This window comes from Vombatus ursinus, unplaced genomic scaffold (assembly GCF_900497805.2).
Source record: "Vombatus ursinus unplaced genomic scaffold, bare-nosed wombat genome assembly UNPS02014781.1, whole genome shotgun sequence".
NCBI lineage: Eukaryota > Metazoa > Chordata > Mammalia > Diprotodontia > Vombatidae > Vombatus > Vombatus ursinus.
The window spans coordinates 42,723,712-42,749,325 of NW_020954559.1; positions in this window are offsets into that span (position 1 = coordinate 42,723,712).

Genomic DNA, 25,614 nt, shown 5'->3' on the forward strand with positions numbered 1-25,614 from the left:
ATGATAAAGAAAGCCAATGGACAGAATTTTCAAGAATGTCTGGCTTCCATTGATACTCAATATAGATATATATCCAAAAAGGGAAATGGCTACTGGAAAATAATGGGTAGCTTTCTAGGATAGTCTAGTGCTATACAGGACCTGAACTCCATTGAAACACAGTTTTTAAAAAAGGTCTAATTATTATTCCTTTCAATCCTGGTGACCCTGGTCATTCTTTTCCTTTTCCTTTTCGTCTCTCACTTCTTTTCCTCCCTCTGTCTTCTGTATCTTTTTTTTGTTTTGTTATCACTTTCGTCATTATTTACACGTTTCTACCTCTTTTGATCTTCTTTCTTACTTTCCTCCTATTTGATTCTCTCCTAGCCCTAGTCATTGAATGGAAATTGCCTCAGACAAACTGATACCTGTGAAAGACCTTAATTTAAAAAGGCCAAGGTCACTCAGTGCTTCCTGGCCCATTACCAGTCATATTATCTCTTGTCTTGCTACTGAACTCTGATAACTCTAGAGGAGAGAATGAGGCTGATGACTTTGCACAGCTCTGCCTCACTTAAATCCAAATCACTTGCAAGTCAGGATATCACCCTGGTGATGTAATTGGTCCTCTGAGAATTAAAGACAAACAACAATTTGACTTACTTTGTCCCCTCCAAGCATTTGCTTTTTCCTTAACTCAGCACTCCTTATCCCCCAAACTCTACTTTAACTATCCTTATCACATGTGTGAAAGACAATATGACATTATGAATAGAAGGCCAGCCTGGTCAGGAAACCCTTGTTACATTGCACTATTGGCTGTGGGACTCTGGGAAAATCACTGAACTTCTCAGTACCTTGGGCAAGTGTTTTATTGTTTAGATGTTTCAGTCATGTTTGAATCTTCATAACTCCATTTACAATTTTCTTGGTAAAAATAATAAAGTGGTTTGCCTCTTCCTTCTTTATCTCATTTTACAGATGAGGAAACTGAGGCAAACAGGGTTAAGTGACTTGCCTAGGGTCACACAGCTAGTAAGTGTCTGAAAGCAGATTTGAACTTAGGTCTTCCTGACTGAAGTCCTGGTGCTTTATTCATTGTGCCACCTAACTAGGCAAATATACAATACTGAATTGAAGAATGGGGGCCAATCCTAATCAAGAATGGAAGTTTCCTCATTGGAAGATCCATTCACTGATGAAATCACAAATCTAGTACAAAAAAAAAATGTGGTGGCAGAGCTAAGATGGAGGAGTAAAAGCAGTGACTTGCTTGAGCTCTCCCCCAAACCCCTCCAAATATCTGTAAGAATGACTCTAAACAAATTCTAGAGCAACAGAACCAACAAAAAAGACAGAGTGAACCAAATTTACAGCCCAAAGCAATGTGGATAGTTGATGGGAAAGTTCTGTTGCACCAGGCTGGAAGAGGAGAGCAGTTCAGCATGGACTGGGCAGGCAAAGATGGGGCCTCAGCAAACCTGGAGCAACCCTCAGGGGACTCAATCTCTAGCAGCTGTGGCAGTTTCCAGACTTCTCAAACCACAAATGCCAAAGGCAACTTAGAAGGTCAGTAGGAAAAATCTGTCAGACCTCTTTGAGAGAGGAGTGAGGTCTATCCCCAGCCCCAGAGTGGCAGCTGAGGCAGTGGCTGCTTCCAGAGTTCTCAGCCCACAGACAGTGGGAGGATGGAGTGACTGATCAGAGGGGGATTGCAGGGATCTCTTTGCTCACACTGAGGCAGGATTCTCTTGTTTTGCCTGTGTTTGGATCTAGGTTGTAGTCTTGGATTCTGTGGTGAGGAGGAGTACTGGCATGGGGAAACATGTGGCAGTTGTGGAAAAGGAAACTTCCTCACCATTCTAAGGCAAGAAGGAGTGCTTGTGGTCACTCACAGACCAGAGAACAGGCCAGGAAAGGAGTAAACATCTTGCTCTTGATCGTAGCACCTTGGAAGAACTGAAAACTTACACATCCCTAGAAGTATCTCTGAAAACAGCTGCACAAACCCCCTGAAGTTTGGGACAGTATGCCTTCCATGCTGGAAGCAGAGCCCTACCTTAACAAAGAGTTTAAAAAGTAAAGTAATTGGCTGGGAACATAAGCAAACAGTGGAAAATATTGCAAGCATCCAGAAAGAAACAAATTGAGTATTGTGGAAAAACAATCAAGATAACACAAGATTTAGCAGCTTCTACATTAAGGGATCTGAAGGCTTGAAATATGATATTCCAAAGGTCAAAGGAACTAGGATTAAAACCAAGAATCACCTACTCAGCAAAACTGAGTATAATCCTTCAGGGGAAAAATGGACATTCAGTGAAATAGAAGACTTTCAAGCATTCTTGATGAAAACACCAGAGCTGAATAGAAAATTTGACTTTCAAATATAAGACTCAAGAGAAGCATAAAAAGGTAACCAGGAAAGAGAAATCATAAGGAACCTATTAAAGTTGAACTATTTATACGTCTACATTGAAAGATGATATTTGCAACTCATGGGACCTTTCTCAGTATTAGGGTAGTTGGAGGGAATATATAGACAGAGGGGCACAGGGTGAATTGAATATAAGGGGATGATATCTAAAATTAAGGGGAGAGAGAGAATTGTACTGGAAGAAGAAAGGGAGAGGTAGAATGGGATAAATTATCTCACATAATAGGCAAGAAAGAGCTTTTACAGTGGAGGTGAAAAGGAGAGAGGGGAGAGGGAATGAATGAATCTTACCCTTATTGGATTTGGTTTAAGGAGGGAATAAAATACACACTCAATTGGGTATGGAAATCTGTCTTACCATACAGGAAAATAGGGGGGAAGAGGATAAGAGAGTGGAGGGATGATAGAAGGGAGGGCAAATTGGGGAAGGGGGTGATCAGAAACAAACACTTCTAAGAACGGACAGGGTCAAAAGAGAGAATAGAATAAATGGGGGGTGGATAGGATTAAGAGAAATATACTTAGTTTTCACATGACTACTATGGTAGTGTTTTGCATGACTACACATGTATAACTTGTATGGAGTTGCTTGCCTTTTCAATGAGAGTGGGTGGGGAGGGAGGAAGGGAGAGAATTTGGAACTCAAGATTTTAAAAACAAGTGTTAAAAATTATTTTTACATGCTACTGGGAAATAAGATATACAGACAATGGAGTATAGAAATCTATTCTGCCCTACAGGTAAATGGAAGGGGAAGGGGATAAGCGAAGTGGGGGAGGTGATAGAAGAAAAGGAAAATTGAGGGAAGGGGTATTCAGAATGCTTGCTGTCTTGGGGTGAGGGGAGAGCAGAGATGGTGAGGGGACAGCAGAGAAAATTTGCAACTCAAACTATTGTGGAAGTGAATGTTGAAAACTAAAAATAAATTAATTAATAAAAAACTTTAAAGTGCAAAAAAATAAAAAAAGTTTTAAAAGAGCTATTATTAACTCATTGATCAATAATGGTCATAAAATATATTTGTTTTGCATTACTATGTACTTATTTGTTACAATAGACGACTTTTATTTTTGTTTTTGTTAATGGGAGTTAAGGAGAGTGATGATAAAACTAAAAAGTGATGAAAAGAAAGAAAAAATTCAATGAATCATTAAAAATAAAATACAAAAGCTGAAAGAAGTTCTAATAAGAAGGGCAAATGAGAGGGCAGTATTGGATCTATGTTATTAAATTTTAGGCATACATTATGATGGAGGGAAAAAAACTGTATGTAATAGAAATGAATAGTTTTCTATTTAATCTACTTTGTTGTATTTCTTTGATTGTTGATATTTATAAAGTCCATAACAATTAATCAATCAATTAATTTAAAAAACATATTCCTGGAAAAAAAAGTGTGATATAATGAGGACACTGCACTTGGAGTCCAAAGATACTAGGCTTAAGTTTCAGCTCTGCCACTCACTATTTCATGAAATGGGGAGAATTTTTGAGTCTCTCTTTCTTCATCTAGGTTGGAAATAGAATTATATGTACCCTATCTAACTCATAGAGTTGTTAAAAGGTTCAAAGGAAATTATATGTATGTAATCTGAGACTTAAACCCATTAGCTGATGACTCTCCTTATTGGTGAAGAATGATTACCAGATGTTCTGTGGTTCCAGATTCTCTTTAGGGAAATACTCCATCTCTGAAGGCAGGGGAAGACTCTGGGAAGAAGCTGATATGTAGAGAAGCTGGTTCCTCTATCATGTCCCTATCCCCACCTTACCATACTAAAGACTTTGGAGAATTTCCCCTTGGGTAAGATCTGAGATTCACTCTCTCTCTCTCTCTCTCTCTCTCTCTCTCTCTCTCTCTCTCTCTCTCTCTCTCTCTCTCTCTCTCTCTCTCTCTCCCCCCCTCTCTGTCCATCTCTCCAGCTGAGATGTTTCATTCCCAATAAGAGACTTCATTCACCCTGTATTGTCTGGTGTATTTTAATCTATATAGTTTCTCTGGTTTTGGTTTGCTATTGTGTTGATAAATGGCCTTATTTGCTATTTGCTATGTGTGATGGTCTTTGTGGAACTGGTAGTTAGTGGGAAGGGAGTCAAGACTTAGAATACATAATTTGGAATCCTCCTCCATTAAAGGGATAGTGATGAGGAGAGTGCATTGCCCCTGGAATAACACTCCTCAATTTAGTGAAGTGGTGGATACATATAATTCTAACCCTGTGTCTTTTCTCTGAGGGTCAGCCTCTTGGTTCTAATCTCCTCACCTCCTGGCAGGTATTAGTCTTGCTTGAGGAGAAGTGAGCTAAAAAGACTGTATATATTTTCATGCCTTCCTGTGAACCATATCTAGATAGACCCATCGAGACATAGAAGTCTACATGGTGAAAACATACACATATACACACTCTGGTACTGCTGGTGCAAATTAACTCTTCTGAATTGTTAAATTTTCAGTGTGAGCATTTACACTTCAGAAATTGGCAAAGGCTTTTAATCAGGACTTGGTTTATTTTGTGGTTGTCTAGACTTAAGAAAGTGACGGAGAAAAATTCAATATTGCAGATTAAACTTCAAAGTGTATATTTTATTTGGGGGAAGAGCTGGTTGTTAAACATTTACCAGCATACACTTGCATACACATCCCACATGTATAAAGTGATAAAAACATGTGAACTCTCTTTTGTTAAATTTTGATATTTATTTAACACTTTCCTCAGAGAGTTTTTGTAAGGATTCAATGAGTTAATATTTGCAAAGTGCTCAGTATAGTGTCTGGCACATAGTAGGTACTTTTTAAATGTGTATTCCAAATTTTTTAAAATTAAAAAATAGGTTTTCCTTTCCCCTACTTGTTGTTATGACTCCTTGTTTTCAATTTAAAAACTAAATGTTTTACAGCTTTGTATTTTTTCTTCTATGTTATTGACTATACTTCCCTGCAGTTCACCTTCTATGTCTGTGGTTTTTTAAATGGCACCAGGGCTCCCTGGGGAGCCATGGCATGAGCTCAAGCGGTATGTGATCAACCAGTGAGAAAGAGGGAAGATGGGTTTCATACCACCTTCCTATCAATATCTTATCAGGGTGCTCTTCTTCAGCAAAATAACACCTAACCTTCACCCATTACATCCCCAAATTCCCTCACTCTACCTTCTCCTGCATCTATACAAGATTGCAAACTTCTCCCTTCTGAGCTGAACATTTGCCCTTCAGGGCAGCTATAATTTAACCTCAAAGGTAACAGCTGCATAAGATCCATAGGGAATCCTCACCTCATCCCTATCCCTCTTCCTCTCCTCCCATATTTCCTACCCCAGGGGAAAAAAAAAACTGTATTGATAGGAGTGAATGATGGAAAACACTGTTTTATATGGACCACCAGTGGAGGAAATGGCCTTCTGAGCGAATGGTTGTTTTATGAATGTGTTTTCAGCATGAGGAGAAGGGCAGATTCTCAGAAAGCAGGCAAAATTTACTAAAACAGTGGTTCTCTCACTTACCGCTCAGCCTGGATAAACTTATGCTCTCAGACAGAATGATTAAGCACAGCACCTAGCCTTCAGAAAAGGAAAGGAGCCATTTGTTTTAGGTTTACATGATTGGTCCCCAGTTATCTTGATTCATGCCCCTATCTCTGTTGACTTATATGCAAGATGTATTCATACAAGAGGCAGTTAGTAATGCTGGCAATAGCTTTTTTTTCCTTTTTTTTTTTTTTACCATGGAACTGCAGAACTTTGGGCTGTGCTATTAATAAAAGAAGAGTGACTTAATGAGTTTGATTCATTTAGCAGCCTTGAAGGGTGACAGATATTCAGCTCCATGTATTAATTGGGTGTAGCAAATGCTACAGAATTGAATACCAGTGTTATTAAAATTCCTATGTGGAAATGGCTTCTGCTGCCAGGCCATAAAATTGAGGCACAAGGGGGAAATATTAGATATATAGATCACATCCAACTAAGGGACTGTAATGCACACTTTCTGTTGGTTTCAGTTTTAGTCATCTTTGCTGAAGCTTTTGTTTCAGACAATTGCTGCCAAACCTCGTATTTTTAGTCAAGTCAAATCAATGATCATTCATTAAGAGCCTATTATATTACTGGACAGTGTGCTAAGTGCCAGGGATAAAAAAAGGCAAAATAAAATAGTTCTTGCTCTCAAACAGCTCAAAGTCTCACGAGGGAGACAACAAGCTAACATTTGTACAAACAAGATATATACAATAACACTGGTGGGCAGATCTGGGGATTGGGCTGAGGAAAATCCTACCAGTGTTTTCTTGGTTTTAGATTTCAAACAAACATCCATCAGTCATTTTTATGGTGTTGACTTACTCAAGCTGGAGCTTTAGAAACTGGGCCTATTTATCTTTCCCTTAGAGAGTGAACAGGCTTCCATGAAAATAGTGACTCTTCCTCTGAAAGTCCCTTAGGTTTCCCATACAAATGATCAACTACAATGGCTTTCCTTTAGACAAGAAGAGAAATGCCTTCACCAGAAAAGAACATAGACCATAGAACAAAGATTATTATTTTAGCTGAAAAGGGTCTTAGAGCACATCAAATTGAACCTTGTCATTGTAAAGGTTAGTAAATTAAGGCTGAGGGAGAAGAAGTAAGTTGCTAATGAACAAGTAACTCACCAGTTGGTTAAAGTGAAACTAGAACTTGTTAGGTCTTCCCAGAGGTGATCTTACTCTGGTTGTACAGCCCTTGCATGGCAAAACATACATGTGGACTGATTGTTCCTATTAAGCCCTTCAAGCTGCCTAGGAAGAGATTGGCAGGAAGAGTACTCCTGCTTCAATTTATTCTTCCTCCTTACCTCATTCTATGTGTCCTCATGACAGGCAGCTACATTGTGCAGTTGATAGAGCACTGGTCCTTGAATCCTGAATTCAGATCCAGTATTAGGAACTTTTTTGTTATGTGACCCGGGATAAGTAACTTAGCTCTAGTTTCCTCAATTGTAAAATGAGGGTAATAATTGCTTTTACCTCATAGGGTTGTTGTGAGGATCAAATGAAATAATATTTGTCAATTAACACAGTGCTTCACATATATTAGGCATTTAATAAATTCTTACTCTCTTGACCCCTCCTTCACTCTCATGATTTGCACCCTGAGCTGGGCGGCTCAAAATAATGCCATACAAAAGAATTGGTTGAAGAATCAAGAAATGTTTAACCTAGAGAAGACTTCAAGGGGGCCTGATAGATTCATAATCTGATGATCATTACTCATTTTTTGGTGATTCCTATAGGGACAAATGAATCCTAACAAGCATTTCTAAGGATGATGAAGTCCTGGAAATAAAAATGTCTAACATTCCCTTGAATAAAAAAATCAATTATTCAGTCAACAAACATTTTTAATGTCTCTACTATGAGTTAGTCACTTTGCTAAGCACTGGGAACACAAATACAAAGAATGAAACAATTCTTACTTACAAGTAGTTTGTATTCTAATGGGGAAGACAACAAACACATATTTAAGTGTATACATGGAATAAATTTTAAAAATATATGCAAATATAGCAGCTCTCTTAGTGGTGGCAAAGAACTGGAAACTGCAGGGATGGCTATCATTTGGGGAATGACTGAATAAGTTGTGGTATATGATTGTGGTGGAATATTACTGTACTATAAGAAATGATGAGCTTAACGATCTTTGAAAAACATGGACAGACTTGCACGAAATAATGAAAAGTAAAATGAGCAAAACCAAGATAATGTTGTATACAGTAATAGTAATATTGTTTTTCTTTTTTTTTCAGGGTCTGCTCTGACAATAGCAATATTGTTTTGTTTTTATTTTGGCTAGGTAATAGGGTTAAGTGACTTGCCCAGGGTCACACAGCTAGTAAGTATCAAGTGTCTGAGGCCAGGTTTGAACTCAGGTCCTCCTGACTCCAAGGCTGGAGCTGTATTCCATGGGCCACCTAGCTGCCCCTATAGCAATATTGTTTTAAGAATAACTTTGAGTGAATAAGTCATTTTGCCTATTATAAATACCCAATTTAACTACAAAGGACATACGAAAGAAGACATTATCTATAGAGAATTGATAAATGGAAATATGCATAATATGGTTTTACATATACATATATATTTGAGTCTAATGGTAGCCATCTCTAGGGTAGGGTGGAGGGAGAGGGAAGAAACAGAAGAGAAAAAAAATTTTTTTTTTTAGGTTATACATGTGCAGTTAGGCAAAACACTTCCATAGTAGACATGCTGTGAAAAACTAACTCTATTTCCCTTAATGCTATCCTGCCCCTCCCCATTTATTCTATTCTTTCTTTTGACCCTGCCCCTCCTCAGAAGTATTTGCTCCTGGTTACCCCCTTTCCCAATCTGCCTTCCTCTCTATTATCCCCCTACTCTCTTGTCCCCTTCCCCACCCCCTGCCATTTTTGTGTAGGGTAAGACAGATTTCCATACCCAATTGAGTGTGTATGTTATATCCTACTTAAGTCAAATCCTATGAGAATAAGATTCACTCATTCCCTCTCACCTTCCCCTGTTTCCCCTCCACTCTAAGAGCCTTTTCTTTTCTGTTTTTTTGTGAGATAATTTACCCCATTCTACCTCCACCTTTCTCCTTCTCCTAGTATAATCCTCTCTCACCCCTTAATTTTATTTTCCAGATATCACCCCTTCATCTTCAATTCACCCTGTGCCCTCTATCTATCTATCTATCTATCTATCTATCTATCTATCTATCTATCTATCTATCTATACATACATACATATAATTATTTCCTCCAACTACCCTAATACTGACAAAAGTCTCATGAGTTACAAATATTATCTTTCCATGCAGGAATGTAAACAGTTCAACCTTAATAAGTCTCTTATGATTTCTCTTTCCTGTTTACCTCTTCATGTTCCACTTGAGTCTTGTATTGGAAAGTCAAATTTTCTATTTAGCTCTGGTCTTTTCATCAAGAATGCTTGAAAGTCCTCTATTTCACTGAATGACCATTTTTTTCCCTGAAATATTATGCTCAGTTTTGCTGGGTAGGTGATTCTTGGTTGTAATCCTATCTCCTTTGCCCTCGGGAATATTATATTCCATGCCCTGCGGTCCCTTAATGTAGAAGCTGCTAAATCTTGTGTTATCCTGATTGTGTTTCTACAATATTTTAATTGTTTCTTTCTGGCTGCTTGTAATATTTTCTCCTTGACCTGGGAACTCTGGAATTTGGCTACAATATTCCTAGGAGTTTTCCTTTGGGGATCTCTTTCAGGAGGAGATCAGTGGATTCTTTCAATTTCTATTTTGCCCTCTGGTTCTAAAATATCAGGGCAGTTTTCCTTGAAAGATGATGTCTAGGCTCTTTTTTTGATCATGGCTTTCAGATAGTCCAATAATTTTAAAATTCTCTCTCCTGGATCTATTTTCCAGGTCAGTTGTTTTTCCAATGAGATATTTCACATTGTTTTCTAATTTTTCATTCTTTTGGATTTGTTTTACAGTGTCTTGATTTCTCATAAGGTCACTAGCTTCCAATTGCTCTATTCTAATTTTTAAGGAAGTATTTTCTTCAGTAATCTTTTGGACTTCCTTTTCCATTTGTCCAATTTTGCTTTTTAGGGCATTCTTCTCTTTATTGGCTTTTTGAACCTCTTTTGCCACTTGGGTTAGGCTATTTTTTAAGGTGTTATTTTCTTTAATTTTTTTGGGTCTCCTTTAGCAAGCTGTTGACTTGTTTTTCATGATTTTCTTACATCACTCTAATTTCTCTTCCCAGTTTTTCCTCTACTTCTCTTACTTGCTTCTCAAAATCCCTTTTGAGCTCTTCCAAAGGCCTGGGACTGATTTATATTTTTCTTGGAGGCTTTGTATGTAGGAGCTTTGACTTTGTTTTCTTCTTCTGGTTGTATGTTTTGATCTTTGTCACCAAAGTAAGATAGTATATTCTGACTATTTTTGCACTTCTTGCTCATGATCCCAACCAATTACTTGAGTTTTGAACTCTTTGTTAAGGTAAGAGTCTGTTTCCAATGTGGAGAATGTACTGTTCCAAGCTTTGGGGGTTTGTACAGCTGTTTTCAGAGATACTTCTATGAACCTGTAAATTTTCAGTTCTTCCAAAGTGGTATGATAAAAGGCGAGGTGTTTCCACTCCACCACCACAACAAGCTCCACCAAGCCAGCACTCCTCCTCACCCCAGGACTGCCCCTCAGAACTGTGACCCAGATTCAAGCACAGGCAAAGCAAGAGATTCCTTCCTCGGCACTGGTAAAGAGATCCCTGCAATCTCCCTCTGATCAGCCACTTGATTCCCCCTCAGTCTTGGGCCAGAAGCTTGGAAGGCAGCTGCGGCCCATGCTCAGGACTTGTGGCTGAAACCTAGCTTCTCTCTCTCACCGCAGTCACAGACTTTTCCCACTAACCTTCTAAGTTGTCTTTGGCGTTCATGGATTGGGAAGTCTGGAAACCACCACAGCTGCCCGCGATTCAGTCCTCTGAGGACTGCTCCAGGGTCGCTGTGGCCTGTGCACCCAAGCTGCACTGTGCTCCTCTCCCCGCCCAGCAGGATATACCTTTCCAATCAACCATCCAGGCTGTCTTTGACTGGAAATTTGTTTCACTCTGTCTTTTTGTGGGTTCTGCTGCTTTAGAATTTGTTTAGAGCCATTTTTATAGGTATTTGGAAGGGTTTGAGGGAGAGCTCAAGCAAGTCACTGCTTTCCCTCCACCATCTTGGCTCCACTCCCTCCCCCAAAAAAGAAATTTGCATGATAACTTTATTATATGTTTAAAAGGAAAGCAAGTTGTACATAAAAGATTTCCAGTTTCATGTGCAATCATCTTTATTATGCTATGTTATGGAAATGCTTGTTTTATTCCATAAATTAAAAATAAAATAAATAAAAATTTTAAACAATACATACAAATAAACACAATGTTATTAAATACAGAGTGGCTTAGGAGGGAAAGTATTGGCAGTTGGTAGGATTGGGAAAGGCTTCATGTAAAAGGTAATACCTGAGAATTTTGAAGAAAGAGAGGGATTGTGAGGTAAAGGTGAAGAGGGAGTGCATTTTAGAAATGAGAGATCGCCAAGGCATGGATGGGAAATGGAATGTTGTCCAAAGGAAAGGGAGTCCAGTTTGGACCCCAGAGTTCAGGATGGGGAGTAAGATGCAATGAGTCTTGAAACATAGACAGAGTTCAGGTGATGAAGGGCTTTAAAAGCTAAGCAAAATAATTTACATTTTATACAAGAAACAATAGATAACCACTAGAGTTTATTGTGTAGTGAAATGATCTGGTCAGATCTGGCCTTATGGAAAATCACTTTGACAGCTGAGTTGAGGACAGTAGTAGAGGCATAGAGATTTTCTTGAGGAAGGGATAGTAATTTGGATGCTATTGCAATAATAGAAGTGAGAGCTGAAGAGGTCCTGAACTAAGGTGGTAGCTGTGTGAATACAGGGAAGGATTCAGATTGAAGAAAGGTCATTGAGGTAGAAAGATAAGATTTCTCAACTGATTGAATGTGTGTAATGCAGGAGAGTGAGGAGTTGAGGATAATGTTTAAGTTATGAACCTGGGAGATTGGTAAGATGGTAGTACCTTCTATAACAATAGGAAAGTTAAGAAGAAGAAAGAATTGGCGCAGTGAGATAAAGAGTTTGGTTAGACATGTTGAGTTTGAAATGTCTCTAGTTATATCTAGGTTGAAGTGTCCATTAGGCAATTGATGCAGAAGGGATTGAGCTTGGGGGAGAGATGAGGGCTAGACACATAGATCTGTGAGTTAGTTTTATGCCTCGAGATGATAAACCCATAGGAGCTGATGAGGTTACCAAGAAAGAAGGAGGCCTAGGATAGAAGAGAGACCCTCAATTGGGAGGGGGGAAGGATTTGGATGATAAGCCAAGAAAAGAAATGGAGGAGAAGTATTCATGTGTGTAAAAGGAGAACTAGGAGAGAGTAGTATCACAAAACCCCCAAGAAGACAGAGTATCCAGGGGGAGAGAATGACCAGTAGTGATAAATACAGTAGATATGTAAAGAAGGATGAGGACTGAGAAAAGATCATTATATTTTATCATTAATAAATCATTGCTAACTTTAGAAAGAGCAGTTTGTTGAATGATGAATTTGGAAACCAGATTGCAAAGAGCTGAAGAATGAGTGAGATGAGAAGAAGTGAAGGCAACGACTATAGATAATTTCTTTTTCCCTATGAATTTGGCTGAAAAATGAAGGTGAGATACAGGATAATAGCTTGAGTGGCTGGCAGATCTAATAAATACAACAATGTCCCTTCTACCTCCAAACCAGGGGGCTTACTTTATTTTTCCTACACAGCTACTTGGTCCCTTTGAGGAGTCTCTACTATATCCCCTTCTGAGTGTATTGTAGCCTACTGATAAGTAGAAATGTTGTAGAATCTGGGCTGTCTCTTTGTTGGGCTGGATCAAGGAGGTCACTCCTCAGGGCTACTGAGTGGTCTTCTTCTGGGATGAAGCTATTATTGCTACCAGCTTCTTCTGGATTTGGGTCATCAGGGCATCCTCAGAAGTTGAATCTCAGAAGAAATCTCCTTGTTTCTGTGAGTATCTGAATGAGTATTTCTACTCTCAAAGGTCACTAGGGGTCTTCTAATATCAGGATACTTATGCATTTAAGATCAGGAAATAAAAAACACACCTCTTCCTGGATGTTCATAGTAGTATTTATTCCTTGAAAGCCATTAAGGAAGAAAATGAGTGATGGTTCACTTGCTTATACACCCAATTTGGAACCAGTGCTTCTATTACATAATAAGAAGCAGGCTCACTATGCATACACATGGACTGGAACCAAACAGGACAAACTGTGTATGCTCTCAGGACTGGGCCTTCATTGGTCAGTCCCCATTCATTACATGTATAATGTGTTTTCCGTAAGAAAGCTACAATTCTACCACAGTATATGTTTCAGGAATATTCTGAGAGGTAAAATAATTCCTTAAGCACAACAGTTATTACCAGTATGAAACAGATAAAGGAGAAGAGAGAGTTGACAAGTACCTTCTATCAGTTTATGGCATGGCCCCTCTGGGGCTTTGTGAGAACCAGTACTCCATACTTTTATCAGTGCACCAAATAACATAGATAATTTGCCTTTTACTTAAAGAAAGGAGTGTGTGTGTGTGTGTGTGTGTGTGTGTGTGTGTGTGTGATGATTAATGGTTGCTTCAGTAGATAAGACACAGTAAGTTTAGCAAAGCTTTCCCCCTTCCCCTTAGCTTATATTTATGACAACTAATCCTAGAGGTAATTAAAGGTAATATATGACTGATATTATTTTAATTTATGGAAGTAATTTGGGGCAGGCAGTATCAGCCTCACTCCACAAGTAATTGTCTCTATTACATCCTCTCAAAAGCATCCTGGTACTTAATTGTATTCACCATGAAATGTATTATGGCCCTGAGTGCTCCCATTTCAGTTGTTCCAAGGCCCTTATCTCACAATGTAGGTATTTCATTGGTTTAGTAAAGTGTTCTTTGTTGTTGCTGTTGTTGTTTGGTTGCTTCAATAGTGTCTGACTCTTTGTGGCCCCATTTTGGGTTTTCTTGGCAAAGATACTGAAATAGTTTGTAAATTCCTTTTCCAGCTCATTTTACCAATGAGGAAACTAAGGCACACAAGGTTAAGTGACTTGCCCAAAATCACACAACTAGCATCTGAGGCTGAATTTGAACTCAGGTATTCCTGACTCCAGTCTTGGCACTCTATCCCATGTACTAACTAGCTGCCTAATGTGTTCTTAGGCATGGAAGTTTCAGACTAAGCATAGTAGGCCCTCAATAAATGCTTTGTTGATTGATTGACTTACCATAAAAGAGGGAGGGCAGGGCTTGTGGAGGGAGGACAGTTGGAATTAGTGCAAAGGTGGATCTAAAAAACTTTAAAAAGGAAAACCAGAGTTATTTCTTTCAGGTTCACCAAGTAATTCAAAGAAGGCTAAATATTTTAAATAGAGGGCTTTCAAGACCTGCTTTCATAAAGACCTAAGAATCATTTGAAAGTCCTACTGCTTAATCAAAAGATGTATGTAAATAGGAAAGTAGTTTTTCAGCCAGTTTGTTAATCATCTACTATGATCCTGGCATTGTACTAAGCACTAAGGACACACACACACAAAAGGACCTCAAACAGTCCCTCCTCTCAGGAGCCCACAGTCTAATGGGGAAGATAATATGCAAACCATTTATATACAAACAAGATATATATATGTACAAGTTAAATTGGAAATAGTCAGTAGGAGGGAGGTAATAATATTAAGAAGGTTCAGAAAAAGCTTCTTATAAAAGATGTGATTTTAGATGAGACTTAAAGAAAGCAATGAAAACCAGGATGTAGAAATGAGGAGGGAGAGCATTTCACACACGGGGAACAGCCAACTAAAATGCCTGGAGCTGGGAAAGAATGTATCATGCATGAAGAATAGTAAGGAGGCCCCAGTAGTGAGGTATAAGAAGACTGGAAAGGTAAGAGGGAACCAGTTTATGAAGGGCTTTGAATGTCAAACAGAGATTTTATACTTGATTCTGGAGATGATAGGGAGACACTGGAATTTACTCAATGTGTGTGTATGTGTGTGTGTGTGTGTGTGTGTGTGTGTGTGTGTATAGGAGGATGTGGGGTGATTTGGTCTGACCTATACTTTAAGAAGATCAATTTGACAACTGAATGGAAGATTCATTAAGTTTTTGACATGTTGACTTTAAGATGTCTATGAGACATCTAATTTGAAAGTTCAATAAGCAGTTAGAGATTCAGGGTGAGAGGACAGGAAGGAGGTCAGTATGGATAAGTAGATTTGAAAATCATCATTGTAGAGATAATAATTCAATTCATGGTATCTGATGAGATCATCACATGAAATAGTACAGAGGGAGAAGAGAAAGAGTCCAAGAACAAGGCTTTGGAAGTAGCTTAAACATTCTTCTTTAATCCCATTATTTCTCTATAAAACCCCTTTTCACAGGTAAGGTAAGCCAGTCATTTGAACAATTAATTCAATCAATAATTATTTGCTAAGGTTTTAATTATATAACTATTTGGTAATAGGTTCAGAATTAATGAGTCTTTACTTTTTATCCATGAGTCTTGGACATAGACGTAGAGGAATATACCCTCTCGATTTCCAGTCCACCTTTCCTAACACAAGCATCAGTTATAGAACTTCCAAATATTTTACTGTCCTGATAGAATGATGCTCCAGAAAGATTGTGTATGACCAGTAGGAAAATATGCATACACAAATATGAATTGTGATTATAATATGTATGTAAATAAGAAAGAAGAAAGGAGAAGTACAATTTAGAAACTGTAGAAAGCCAGGTACCTATGTAACCATCTTCTATGTAAAATCATATTCTCTTCCATGAGGTCAGGCATCTAGGTGTATAATGGCCAGTGCATGATTCAGTTGGTTCAAAGTATTTCATTCTCACATAAAACATATGGGGACTTATTCCTTTCTGGGAACAGGAAGACATTTGAAAAAAATCCTGTTGCCTTTCTACCCATAAGTCTGAATGAATGTGTTTCAGAAAGTTTTGCAATCAAAGAGCATGGCTAGGAGCACCTCCAAGTTGTTTACTCTGCCAGCTGGTTATTTCCTTCCAACCACAAATATAAAAGGAGAAGTAGGGTAAAGCAGAGCTGGAAGCAGATGTTGATGAACAATCAACCTGTCTTTGCTAGAGAAAAGCTTCTTTCAGAGGACCCCAGTAATCATAATAGAATTTGCTGCAATGATCGTTGTGGTTGCTTTAGTTTGGAATAAACAGGAAAAACAATGCTCGGTTTAGAAAATCCTAGAGAGATAATATTCTGGGAAATGTTCTTGGAGTAAAAACGGATTGGAATTCACCAATGTGTATGCTTTTGGTTCAATCAATGCTTATCTTTCACAGAGGATCCTCAGGGGAAACATGTTGACAGATGTAGTCCCATATGCATGAAAAGGAAAGAAACAAAAAGCAGATCTCTGTCAGAATGAGTGAGGAGACTCCAGAGCTCTAGGGCTTTCTTTTTTTTTCCCATGAAGAAAAATGTTGAGAAAACTTATGAAAGTCAGCTTATGTAACCACTTGGTGGGAGGACAATTCTGATATTTAATAACAAGATTAGATAACTATAGGATGATGGAGAGTTCAGCAGATGTAAATTCCATAGGGAAAGTACCCATATCTTGAAAGTTTTAATTGTATTCAGGAGCCATTCATGTTGAGGCACACTTGAGATACAAGGTATAGGGCAAATGTGATTGCTAGTGTGCTGGTCATACTTTAACACAATCTCATAGCTGGAAGGGACCTGGCAAGTCATCTTGTCAAACTGTCACTTGAACAGAAATTTTCTCTGCAACACCACTGGCATGTGAGTCCCCACTTGAAGATCTCCAGTAATAAGAAATTCATTACTTGCTGAGGCATCACGTTTTTCTTTAATCAATTAATCAAATGATCAATAAACATTTATTAAGCACCTACTATCAATGGGCTTTGGAGAAGTAGGGGTGGTCCCTTTGTCCACCATTAAATACATTATTCTGAGGAGTCTCTACAATCTTCACCAGACTGACAAAGAGATCCATGATCCAAAAAGGCTAAGAACACTTGTGTTACAGTATCATAGAATTATAGATCTAACCTCAGAGGGAACTTCAGAGGCTGTTGTGATGAGAGAAGTTCTGGCTTAATTTTATTCTTGCCATTTATTTAAGGTAAGCAGGTCATGTAACAATCCAGAGCCTGTAAAATCAAGCTAAGATATCAACGATAATTGTGGTCTTATCTGATTAGTTTTTGTTCTGTTTGAAAATTCCACCTGAGATATCAGGTATAGTTACTGTGTTTACTGGCTAGTTTTCTGTTTTATATAAGACAGATCTTCCCCTTCTGCCATATGTTCTTTGATGTATAAAACATTATCTTCCTTTTTGCTTTCTGTAAAATTTTCTTGTACCCATTTTGCCTACCCTGTATAATAAGATTGCTGAAACTGCTCCTCAGGGCTCACTGATTTTTTTTTTTCTGACACTATGGATTTATAGTTCCCTATTAGCTCTGAGGATCCTTATTCCGACTCCTCTCACAGATGAGTCTTGGGCATCACAGTAGTAGTAGGAAGTAGTCACAGATTCTTTTGGTATCTAGGAATATTTTATTTTCCTCTACCCTCCTGACACCTTAAGTTTTAAATTTTTGTAACCAATTTTTAAAATTTATTCTTGCTAGTCTGAAACATACCTTAGCAAAAATGGTAGCAATAAAAAATTGAGTAGTTTTGCCTTCTTTCCAATTTCCACTACTATCATGCTATCTACCACAAACATTGGTCTCATCCTCTTTTTGAATTTCTCCTCACTCCCAATATAGCTAAAACACCTATTTTGTTATCCTTAACATCCATTGCCAACCCAAATTCCAGATTGTCTTTGAGGTACAATACTGTTTTTGAAGGAGCATATGAAGTCAATATCAGAGTTATCTGTAGTAATTGATGCTAAAATAAGTAGTGTTTTCATCAGAGAAAGAACCGATAGAGTCTGAAGTCAGACTGAAGCATACTATTTTCACTTTTTCACATTTGTTTTTCCTTTTGTTATGTTTTTTTCACAACATGACTAATGTGAAAAAATGTTTAATATGATTGCATATGTGTAACCTATATGGGGGGTCAGAGGCAAGGAGAAAAATTTGGAACTCAAACTCTTATAAAGATGAATGTTGAAAACTATCTTTATATGTAATTGGAAAAATAAAATAAGATTCATATAAAAATAAAATAAATTATGTTTTGTCATGCCATGTGTGAGTGGCAGGGTAGCATATATGATATCTACTTAGCTCTCTTTATGGAGGAGCCAAGTATAAAATGACAATGAATGATGCAGGGATGTCTTCAGGTCAAATGCCACTTTCATGTTTGAAGGGGGTGAATAAAAACAATTAAAAATGCTTACTATGGGACTTTGGGCTGAGGGTACAAATGGATAAACTGAGCCATTGTCTGCTCTTAAGAAGCTCACACTTAAAATAAGGGAGACAGCAATTAGAGGAGGGTTCAATCAAAGGGTTGCTTTAAAGGTTCAACAGTTCTAGGGCTTCTGGATAGGCTGGATTGGAAGGCCCAAGGGTCCTTACACTGCTTCAGCAGGTTACATGGCAGTGCCTGAGCATCTGGATGGTATAGTGGCAGGATAGACTGTAAAGAGTTCCTTAGGATTCAGCAGCAGGGAAGATGATATAGCTTTATGGTTTTCCATCTTTCCAGAAGGATTATGGTTGGTGACTTTAAGTTCATCCAAGCATTGCAAGAAGCCATGTTGGGTTTGTAGGGCACAAAGTCTTGAAGAACACAGCTCACAACCATTGGAAAATGAGGAGTTAGTCTAAGGGTCCAAGTGGACTGGGATTTCTGGGTTCCCTCCTGTAGGTGCAGAAGTTAGTGCCTAGCCAGAAGGGGAGAAGGGAAGGTCTTGATCTAATGGAAAGTAATCTCAGCTTTCCAGGGGTGGGTAACCTGCGGCCTCCAGGCCACATGTGGCCTTCTAGGTCCTCGGGTGTGGCTTTTTGACTGAGTCCTAGTTTTACAGAACAAATCCTTTTATTAAGGGGATTTGTTCAGTGAAGTTTGGATTCAGTCAAAGGACTTCCCTTGAGGATCTAGAGGGTCACATTTGGCCTCGAAGCTGCAGGTTCCCCATCCCTGGAACCCCTTCCCTTTCTGATTTCAGAGAAGAGTGAAGGGACTGAACATTAGCAAAACTGTGGTAGCAAATATAACCATGGTAAGGTGGTAGCTCTCAAGATGGGATTAAGGGCAGCCCCTTTCCCACACCTCCATTAGCAGGAAAGTTAACAGGGCAGGACCCTCACTAGAGATTATTCCCTCTTTTAACATGAGATGATGCTGGACAGTTCAGGATATGAGAAAAGAAGGAGGCAAGGTTTCCCCTCTGATGGCTGTGAAATTGAAGTTGTCACTGAAGTTGTACTCTGGACACTTTTTTTTTTATGAGTCACTGACAAAAATGTTTAATAAAACAGTACCTAGGACGGGTCCCCAGGCTTCCTCCACTCCAGACTTATAAGTTGGCATTGAACTATTAGCGAATATTCTTTCACCCCTGTTAGTCAGGATGTTCCAAATCTACTTACCTGTACTATCATTTAGCCTCGCAGTTGTATACTTTCTTTGACTAGCTTGCCCACCCTACCCCCCACCTCTTGCTAGTATTAACAGCTGTTTCTTATTGGAGCCAAATATTGGACAGTTGTTTTATAGTCTATTTCTCTCAAGTATGTTGAGTGCTGGGCTTGTCCGTTATTTGTCTTCATCATTACTTAAATACTAGGCAGGATCATCTAATCTTCACATCTCTAGTGATTACTGCCCTGATTGTCCATATGAAGAAATAGTGTTTCTTCAGTTGCAGAAGGGAATTAATGAATAGGCTATTGGTACATTGCCTAATAATAGGCAATCATTTAATTCATGGGCATAGGACCCACCTTAACATAGATTTTATCATTTGCTTTGGACAGGAAATTGGAGGTTTAATTTTGATTTGAAAAGAAAGTATAAATCATTTAAATGTCTTCCTACTTTTAAAATATATTGCTGGGTAAGGTGTGTCTTTTAATGAAGCCTCCTTTGGAAAAAAGTCCTGAGAAGTCACACTGAATTTAATAAGCACTCAGAATTAATGCATACTGGAGAAATTACTAAAAGCCATGAATGAATTACATAAAGACTGGAACCATTTGCATTGTGGGAATAAATATGTTGTTTAGCACTTTTTTTCAGGGTAAAGAGGAAGAGGAAAAAATATGCCTTCTAGCTTTGAAAGGAGTTTTTATATCTCTTTCATGGAAACTAAGAGTGTAAATACCTTTCAATAGAACATGTGACCATGTATTTTTTAATTAAAGAAAATATGTTGCCTATTAAAAACACAACCAAACTGTACACATAATAATTTTCTCTGTGTGTTTGTGTATGTGTGGGAGTATTTGGGGTGGGGGTGGGAAGAATGGTATTTGCCATCTCAGTCAATGTTGCTAATGTTGCTATTTTGGTTTCTCTAGGCCAACCTGAAGCTCCCACTTTGGGCCTTCTCTACTGAGTTGCATGGTATTTTTCTGTGTAGAGGTGGTCAAGCTCTCATCACCATTAATTACTCAGCTGAGAAGGGGGCACAGACCTGGGTGGTGGCAGTGTCAAAGGAAAGAAGGTGGCATATTCAAGAGATGTTACAAAGGAGAATGTGACTGGGAGGGTGGTTTTACCCTCACACCTGGACTATGGCAATAGGCTGCTGGGTGGTCTTCTTGCCACAAATCTCTACCTATGCCAGTCCATCTTCCATTCATCTGTCAACATGATCTTTCTAAAGTGCAGGTTTGACCATGTCTCCTCCATGGAGTGACACTACTCAATAAACACTATTTGCTTCCTCTCACCTCCAGGATTCCATTTCAAATCTTTTGTTTGGCACCCAAACCTTTTATAACCTGCTCCCCTACCTTTCCAGTTTTCTGCATCTTACTCTGCCATGGACTTTTCAATTCAGTGACACTCTCTTCCTTGCTCTTTCTTAAACCAGACACCTCATCTCTCAGCTCTGGGCATTTTCTCTGCCTGTCCCCCATGCCTGGAATGCTCTCTCTCCTCATCTCTGACTCCTGGATTTTTTCAAGCACCAGCTAGAACCCATCTTCTATAGGAAGCTTTTTGCCAATCTTTCATTCTAGTTCCCTCCCTCTGTTATTTCCAATATATCCTTTATATAGCTTGTTTGTATGTATTTGCTTGTTGTCTTCCTCTATTAGATTGTGAAGTTCATGAAAGAAGAGACTATCTTTTACCCTTCTTTGCATCCTTAGTAGTTAGCCCAGTGCCTGGTACATAGTAAGTGCATAATAAATGTTTATCAACTAACTGAGTGACTAGTATGGCATCATAGGCAGAGTCAGATGACTGGCTGGGAACTTCGGGGAGAGAAAACCCAAGTATAAAAGTCTCAAAGGGGCATCATGGACCATGTATCTATGTTATAATCCTGTCCCAAAAAATAAAAATAGCCAACATTTATATAGACTTTATGGTTGCAAAACACTTTATATACATTTTCTCATTTGATCTTTATGATGACAATGTGAGGTAGTTATCAAAAGTGTTATTGCAAATTACTACATTATGTGAAATGCCAGACTGAATGAAATCAGAAGCTTAGAATTAAGGTTATCAGGAGAAATTTCAACAATCATAGATATATAGATGATACCAGTCTGATGGCAGAAGGCAAGAAGGAGTTAAGAAGCCTCTTGATGAGGGTAAAAGAGGAGAATATAAAAGATGGTTTGATGTCTTGGCTACTGGTCCCATCAGTCCCTGGCAAATATAGGGAGAAGAAATGGAAGCACTGTCAGGTTGTATATTCTTGGGCTCAAAGATTACTGCAGACAGTGACTGCAGCCATGATATTAGAAGATGTTTGCTTCTTGGAAGGAATGTTATGGTGAATCTGGACATCATACTATTTTGCCCTCTGGTTTTAAAATATTAGGGCAGTTTTCCTTGACAATTTCTTGAAAGATGATGTCTAGGCTCTTTTTTTGATCATGGCTTTCAAATAGTCCAATAATTTTTAAATTCTCTCTCCTCTTTCCAATGAGATATTTCACATTGTTTTCTAATTTTTCATTCTTTTGGATTTGTTTTTTACAGTGTCTTGATTTCTCATAAAGTCACTAGCTTCCAATTGCTCTATTCTAATTTTTAAGAAAGTATTTCCTTCAGTAAGCTTTTGGACTTCCTTTTCCATTTGGCCAATTTTGCTTTTTAGGGCATTCTTCTCCTTATTGGCTTTTTGGACATCTTTTGCCATTTGGGTTAGGGTATTTTTTAAGTTGTTATTTTCTTCAGCATTTTTTTTGGGTTCCCTTTAGCAAGCTGTTGACTTATTTTTCATGATTTTCTTGCATTACTCTCATTTCTCTTCCCAATTTTTCCTCCACTTCTCTTACTTGCTTCTCAAAATCCCTTTTGAGCTCTTCCAAGGCCTGGGACCAATTCACATTTTTCTTGGAGGCTTTGTATGTAGGAGCTTTGGCTTTGTTGTCTTCTTCTGGTTGTATGTTTTGATCTTCTTTGTCACCAAAGTAAGATAGTATAGTCTGACTCTTTTTGCAAGGTTTGCTCATGATCCCAGCCAATTACTTGAGTTTTAAACTCTTTGTTAAGGTAAGAGTCTGTTTCCAATGCGGAGAATGTACTGTTCCAAGCTTCGGGGGTTTGTACAGCTGTTTTCAGAGATACTTCTAGGACCTGTAAATTTTCAGTTCTTCCAGGATGCTATGATCAAGGACGAGGTGTTTATTTCTTTCCTGGCCTGTGCTCTGGTCTATGAGTAACCACAAGCAGTCTTTTTTGTCTTGGAAGTGTGAGGAGGATTTCCTTTCCACCACCACTACAAGCTCCACGCCAGCACTCCTCCTTGCCCCAGGATTGCCATCAAGAACTAAGACCCAGATCCAAGAATGGGCAAAGCAAGAGATTCTTGCCTCAGTACTGGCAAAGAGATCCCTGCAATCTCCCTCTGATCAGTCACTCAATTCCACCTCAGTGTGTGGGCAGAAAGCTCAGGAAGCAGCTGTCTCCCCGGCCATGCTCGGGACTTGCGACTGGGATCTAGCTTCTCTCTCTCACTGCAGAAACAGACTTTTCCCACTGACCTTCTAAGTTGTCTTTGGTGTTCATGAGTTGAGAAGTCAGGAAACTGCCACAGCTGCCTGTGATTCAGTCCTCTGTGGCCTACTCCAGGTCCAATGTGGCCTGCGCGCCCACGCCAAACTGCACTTCTCTCCCAGCCTGGCATAATATGCCTTTCAATCAATCATCCATGTTGTCTTGGGATGGAAATTTGTTTCACTCTGTCTTTTTGTGGGTTCTGCTGCTTTAGAATTTGCTTTAGAGTCATTTTTTATAGGTATTTGGAGGGGTTTGGGGGAGGGCTCAAGCAAATTACTGTTTTCACTCTGCCATCTTGGCTCTGCCCCCTCAACATCCTACTAAAAAGCAGAGATATCACCTTGCTGACAAAGATCTGTATAGTCAAAGATAGATTTTTCCAGAAGCAATGTATGGTTCTGAGAGTTGGATTGTAGAGAAAGCTGAGCACTATAGAATGGATGCTTTTTAATTTTGGTAATTTGAGAGTTCATTGGATAGCAAGGAGATCAAACCAGTCAATACTTAAAGATAGCAATTCAGGTTATTCACTGGAAGGTTAAATACTGAAGCTGAAGCTTAAATACTTTGGCCACATAGTGAAAAGACTGGTCTCATTGGAAAATGAGCCCTGATGGTGGGAAGGATTAAAGGCAAAAGAAAAAGTGGACAGCAGTGAATGAGATGGATAGATAGTGTCATGGAAACAGTGAACATGGAATTGGAGAGACTGAGAGATAATGGAGGATAGGAAGCCCTAGCATGCTATGGTCCATGGGGTACTGAAGAGTCAGACATGGTTGAATGACTGAATGACAAGATTTGAGTGACTGGAGAGTAGTAAAGTCAGAACATAAATTCAGGTCTTCTGACTCCTAGTACAGGGTTCTTTTCACAAAACTAAAAAAAACAAAGACAAACAAAAACACAGGCTTCTGAAGCTTGAAATTCCTTCAACAAGGAACAAAGATAATAATTGGAGCTAACTCAATTCGATTCACCAAGTATTGTGTGAAGAATTGAGGATACAAAAATAAAAAGTAAAACAGGATCTTACTTTTTACCGGGGGGAAATAAATCAGAAAATCTAAAATACATACAAAATAGCAGCAAATGCTTCAAATCACAAATAGAGAAATGCACATTATGGCAACTCTGAGATTTTGCCCCACACTCGTTAGATTGGCAATGATGATAATCTAATGAGTTTGGAATAGCTGTGACAAAGTGAGCGCATTAGTGTACTATTGATGTAGCTATGAATCAATCCAGCCACTCTAGAAAGTGTTTGGTAGTTATACCCCCAAATCACTAAACACTGCATACTCATTGACTTGGCAATATGGCTACCAGGCCTATATACCTCAAAGAAATTAAATGAAAAGGAAATGGATGTGTATGTACAAAAATATTAATAACAGTTGTTTTTGTAAGTGAAGGACTGGAAATTCAAGGGGGTGCTCACCATTTGTGGAATGTCTTAACAAATGATCATTTAGCTCATTACTCATTATCTCTATCCCACCTCAAACTTTCTCCTCCAAGCTTTCCTGTCATTTTTAGCTTTTAGTATTTTATTTTTTTCAATTACATGTAGAAATAATTTTTAACATTTGTTTTTTAAAATTTTAATTCCCAAATCTCTCCATCCATCCCTTTCTTTCCTCTTCCCTGAGAAAGCTTTCCTGTTGTTTTTGAGAATATTATCCTTTCAGCCACTCAGCCTTGAAACTTTGGTGTCACTTTCAACTCCTTCCTTGTACTCATCACATATATTACAATGTTCTGATTGGTTTCCCTGCCTCAATTCTATCCCAACTCCAGTCCATCCATCGCTCATATGGCAAAGTGATCTCCCAAAAGCACAGGTCTGACTATATCACCCCTATTCTCCATAAACTCTAGTGGCTTCCTATTACTTCCAGGATCATATATAAAATCTTTGGTTTTAAAGCTCTTCATAATCTGACCTTTTCTACCTTCTCAGTCTTCTTATATGTTATTCCTTTCCAGGTACTCTATAATCCAGTGACATTGGCCTTCTTGCTGTTCATTGTATAAGGCACTCCATCTCTCAATTTCATGCCTTCTCACAGGCTATCTACTATGTCTGAACTTTTACCAACTTGTCCAGTCCTGACTGCCACTTTTGGACTTCCTTGTTTTTTCTTTTCAAGACTCAGCCTAAATCTCACCTCCTGTAGGAAGCTTTCTTTTGCCCATTCCTGATTAATACATTATGGAATATTAATATAATAGAATATTGTGCCATAATAAATGATGAAAGGGATGGTTTCAGAGAAACTTGGAAAATCTTGTATGAAGTTTAAAAAGTATGCATGAAGTATGAAATCTACATTTGTTAAGTACCTACTATATGCCAGATACATTGCTAAGCTTTGGAATGATGCAGAATGAATTGAGCAGAACCAGGAG